The sequence below is a fragment of the Antrostomus carolinensis genome, unplaced genomic scaffold (assembly GCF_000700745.2).
Source record: "Antrostomus carolinensis isolate BGI_N321 unplaced genomic scaffold, ASM70074v2 scaffold10897, whole genome shotgun sequence".
Classification (NCBI taxonomy): Eukaryota; Metazoa; Chordata; class Aves; order Caprimulgiformes; family Caprimulgidae; genus Antrostomus; species Antrostomus carolinensis.
The window spans coordinates 107,391-113,084 of NW_010328049.1; positions in this window are offsets into that span (position 1 = coordinate 107,391).

A 5,694-nucleotide genomic window follows, 5' to 3' on the forward strand; every position below is an offset into this window, starting at 1 on the left:
GAGGGAAAATTCCTTGTTTGTGATGTGCAAGAACTTTCTACACAATATGAAAAGGTTTGATATAATGGCTATTTATACCTGCTTCCCCCTCCTCCCCTTAACTGTTTGTATAAGGTAGACATGTCCAAGGCAAGAGATGAGTGTAGGACTTTTCCAAACCTCTGGGTTTATTTGCTTAGAACATCAGTGCATCTACTTGGGTGGATGGTTCTCTTAACCTCTGTCCTCCTGGAAATAAAGGTGTGTTTTGGGTTTTGCTGCTGTTGTGATTTTGGGTTTGGGATTTTTTGGGTTGTTTTGTTTTCTTTTGTTAGTTTTGTGGTTTGTTTGTTTGCTTGTTTTAAACATCGAGGCTATTAACAAGCAATAAAAAATACAAGTAGAGGGAAGAAATTGACAATGTTTACTACAAGGCAGATAGACAAGACCTGTGTTATGTTTTTCACTGTCCTGCAGTTGACCTCGGCCTGTTTATCTCAAGGCTAAATCCAGTACTCATCTCCACAATATTTTCATAATGAAACAGCTAATGTGTCTTTGTATAATAAGATTCACCATTTACTAGTGTACATGAAGCCTCCATAGGCTTCAGGAGCAAGTAGGAAAGGACTTGGTTCTCCTGTTCAGATTCTACCAACAGGAACTTGATCTCCAGAAGGAGCACGTGGAATGCTGTAAAGCACAGCCACGAATGCTCAGTGGCCAAGGCCACTTCTTGGCCGCTGTGAATTCTGAACGCAATCTAATGTGCCGTGATCTGGGTCACACGTCTTTCCTCCCTGGGTTACTTCCATTGACACATTCAGCTCGGTAAAACTAACCTTTATGCAAACTTCTTATTGCATGGACTTTGGAGATGACTTGGTGGATTTTCAAGTCTTTATTGTCACAGATCTCCTTCCCTTTGCACCACCGATTTTAATAATGCCATTCTTAACATATCTTTCAAACACAAACACATAAATTTGGGGAAATCTTGTATCTTCTCTGGCCTGCGGAGAAAGAAGCAATGCTTATTATCAACCATTACAGTCTGGTAATCCAAATTCACAGCGAAGGCAATAATGTTCCATCTCGTGTGCTGAATAGATTAACGGTTTCATTTATTTCGCATCAATCTGAATGATGGAAAATATGTTGTAACAGAAGCACCAAATTGAAACTGAAAATAACTTGAAATACTTGTATCCTATGCCTGCTTTTAGTGAGTTATATTAACCAAAGTACTTCCAGTTTAAGTGTCTGCAACTGAGCTGTTTGGTAATCAGCTTTAATTAAGCTTTATTTTATTTTATTTTTTTTTTCCCCACTTAGTTTGGCTAAGATTTTCATGGGAGGTACTCTCCCAGTGTACGCTGTTTAACTTACTAAATCTTTATTTGCTGGCTTGGAGATAAGAATTAAATGATTTAGAAATTAATCCTTTTAGCTAGCTAAATACGTACTGTTTTTGTTTATAGCCACGTTATCTGTTTCTACATAAGAATTTATAAAATCTGTACATATTTTAGCCACTCATTAAAAATTCTAATGTGTCTTTGATTCAGAGGAGTAGGGAATGCAAATATACATACCTGAATATAAAAAGTTAGGGAGTGCCAAGTCCCTGGGAGAATAGTATATGATGAAGAAGCAGAGGGACAATATAAATGTGTTTTGGCTGGTATGTTAAAGCTGACAAAAGATGCCATTCTTGTTACTGAATTTTCATAAGGAAGCTCATTGTCTGGAGTATACTCTGTCTTGTGCTGGTTTTGGATACTGTAGGCTGATAAAATATTCTGGAACATGACTATATTTTTGTTTATAGCCAATGTTTTATCTGATCACAGAATCCAAAACTTTCAATCTGATGCTTATGTCAAGACAAAGGTATTTAATGGTAAAATATTCTTTCTGGCTTAGTTCATAGACATTTGATGCAAGTTGGAATAAGGGTAGAGCAGACTTCTCACAGGAGGAAAACCTGAATTCAGATCTGTGGCCTGATTTAGAGGAGGTCCTCTGAACAGGATAGAGGATAAAGGGCTAACTCTATTAGACTACTTAAAGTCTGTAAGTATGAAACTCATGGAAAAACATTCCTTTGGTCTGGAATTGTCAGCTCTCTACAGTAGGGTAAAACCTCCCTTGCTGCAGTGTTTATTCCCTAGCCTTAGGTGACCACATGAACACGATTCTTCCAAAGCTGGCGGTTCCCAGCTATTAATTACGTGGCAAATCCAGGCTTGTGCCCTCGGGCTTCAAATGCCATTCAGCATCATCACCTCTGCAAGTTGAATTGTGCAGTTTACATTCTTCCTGGAGCTCTATTCCAAAGGTGTTTTCTCTTGAGAGAAGGTAGTGGCATTATCTGGTATGGATGTATTTATTTAAGGTTTTTTTCATATTTGCTGTCCAAGATAACTGGCTGTACTTGGAATATGCACCTATTAGCTGAAAAGATGATGGTATTTCCAAAGGTGCTGAACACAGTTTGTCGTTATCTTCACTGCTGTCTATGAGAGCCCATCATTCCTAAAATTCAGGCAATAAAATAAACGGTGTAATGCCAAAAAAAAGTTGTTTACATAATCAAATTATTACACAGAAAAAAGAAAATGTGTTTATACAAGCCTTCAGTCTTGTAACTTTTGATTGCAGTCTCAAAGCAGATGTGCCTCTTCAGCTAAACTTGAAATACACCCTGATAATGCACTGGTGGGTGGTGGTGGTGATCCGTCTTTCTTCTTTCCTCCTCTGTAAGAACCCGAGAAAAACTGACAACTTGAGATGTTTCTGAAGCACTAAGTTTTAGAGAGCTTGGTTTCTATTTTTTCCCTTTCAGTGGGAAAAAAATAATGCGTTTCCCCACATAAATCTGTCATTTGACCAATAACTGTCTGTATTCATTGAAGTATATATGAGTAATACCTTACACATATATATAAAAAAGAGAATAATCTGAAGCTGAGAAGGCCACCACTAATTTTTGCTTGTTCTGAAGATGCAGGAGATAAGCCGTTGGCAGAAATCCATCAGCAGTTTCCCAGAAATCCCGGATGGGATGAGCAGGCAGTCTGGCAGGTGGGGACTGTTTTTACCCCTACCTGTTGATGCTAGTTGGCAGTGCCCGTGAGTAGTGTGCATTTTTGAGATGTTACTAGTCCTTTTGTCTGGAAAAGCTTAAATTAACATCATTCCACGGGAACAACTAGTTCCCTTGCTATGATTACATGGAACAAGCTTTTTCAGATTTTCCAGGGTGCGGCCTCGTGCCATATGATGTAGCAGTCGATGACTGTGATGTGCCAGCGTAATCTGTGTAGTTTGAGGGAAGGCTGAAGAAGAGAACTCCAAAAACTGAAGTACAGCTGTGAGCACACCTTTTAAAAACAATTAAGAGTCTGACAATGGTCCTGTGTTTGAGTGTCTGGGAAGGTCTGGTCTGCTGCATTCACAAGGTGTTCTGTAATTTCAGAATTACAGGCCTGCCTGTGTTGAGTGAGGAGTAGAGGAGTTGCACATTCAGCCCCACTGATGTGTTTACAGTCTGAAATGCACTATTGCTTGCAGTTGGCTCCCACACTTCTGTCAGTCGGGGGAGTAGCCAGGAAGCGTATGTATGGCATTCCTTCACAAACCCTGGAGTTTGGTGGAAGTGGGTCTGAGGGCCAGGGCATAGTCACCCGGCTGCAGGGTTTCCTCTTGGAAAAAGGCACGTGTTATCGTTTAAGCCCCGCATTTTAAGCTACTCTGGATAAATCTTGCAGTGTGATGGTTCTGATGAAACTGTGAATCTTGTGCACTTTACCTAGGAGAACCGTACAACAGGCCTTGCTGTGTGAGTAAATGCTACCAGAGGATGGAGGATCTGGTCCTTGTCTCTGTGCTGTGCCTGCCACAGCTGTGAAACCATTTCTGCTTGCCAAATAACAGACCTTCTCCTTTTGGCATGGCATTATCTCACAAACTGTGCTCCCCTAAACCCAAGCAGTTCCTAACCTGAGACATCCAACACCCTCCTCCCCTTCCGAACTCTCTACTTCTGTACCTTCATACACTATAAAATTTCAGTCTGGCCCTTTGTATTTCCTGGCTTTAGAATTTCAGATTTATTTTTGTTTTCATCCCTGGAATTCATCTCAGCTGGTTGAAACTGAGCTTGTGGAAAAAGGGCAAACAAAAGGTGAGTTTTTGTGTTAAGTGGCTTTTGTTTGTCATTGAAAGTGCTCATGTCAGAGAGGTTTCGTTGATGAGCAGCCCCTTAAGTGTAACCAAATATGATTCTGTTAGGAAGTGCCAGGCAAAAAAATATCTGAATGAAGGGTGGATTTGATAAAAAACCCCTCAAATCTATTTAATGGTTTTAATTACCTGATTTCTACTTAACTTACATTCATTCATTACTCTGGAAATGAACAGTTTCTCACTTAACCCAGCCTTCACATGGTATCTCAGACCTTCTTGGTTCAATGTCCTCTAATTTGGCAAGTGTAAATAGCCAAAGAAGCAAAGCTTCTGAGACTTTAAAATCGGGAAGGAAATGGGACATCCAAAGGTTTCCTGTCATTACAGTGTTTTTCATGCAGAGCCAGGAACGCTTTCTATGCAGAGCAATTTTCGCTAATAATTATTCTTTATAGGAGTGTGAAGACTGTTTGACTGCATTTGTCTCTATCAGGAAGCACCCAAGACAAAGATAAAGTGTAGTTGTATAATAAATTAATCAAAGTAACTGATATCAGTTCTGGACTGCTGCATTAACCTGTTCTGCCCCCACGGCAAGGATTATCTCTCATTTTTTACCTGATGTAATGGTGCATATCACAACTAATCCTTGGTATTTGGGTCTCCTGGGTGCAACCATTATGAAATTGTGAAGAAAATCAGTGGTAGGAGTGAATATTCTTATAAAGGAATCGTTTGATTTAGTTTACCTTTTTTATCTGTGGAAGAAAGCAAAATTCTAATTAGTTTACCAGTACTCATCTCTGTAATCAAGCTATTTTGTATATTTTAAAGCTATCACCAGTGTTTAGTACGCATGTTCAAAGTATGGTGCCATTAGAAATTTGCATTCATAGAGTAATTTATTGCAGGAAAGCTTTAAACGGTCTTATTTGTTTCTGTCCCTATCAAGTAATTTCCTATAGCCATCCTTTCAGAAAATCCAGTGCCCTGGGCCACCGAAGAACAATCTGAGGAGGAAACGCGCTGCCCGTCGTGGCCATGCAGTGTTTCCACTCATCTTCCGGACCCGTAAATAAAACCCGCTCCCAACAATGATGGGGGAATGTTGGGTGCGACGCAGTGGGGCTCGCACGTGCTGTTGTGTGAAAGAACTTTGGGAAGTGAGTCAAACTGTATTCAGAGCTCTGGGTGCTAAATTTATCGGAGCGCATCGAGCTGGTTTGGTGTTGTGGAGCGGCGGGTCTTTGGTCTATGGTAAAACTTGTTGGTTCTTGGTTTTGTGTCCTGTGTTCCCCTGAAAGAAAGAAATTGTGAGGTGAAATGTGGTGGAGGGGGGGAAACTGGGTATCTGCTTAAAAAAACAAAACCAAACACCTAAAAAGCCCAAACAATTTAAAAAAAAACCCAAACAGACCACGCAAAAAGGCAACGCTCCGGTTTGCGCGCTGGGAGTCAGAGCAGGGCAGTGGGCTTGTGATGCCCGAGGGGCCGCCCAGCTGAGGGGGAGCGGGAGCGGCGTGA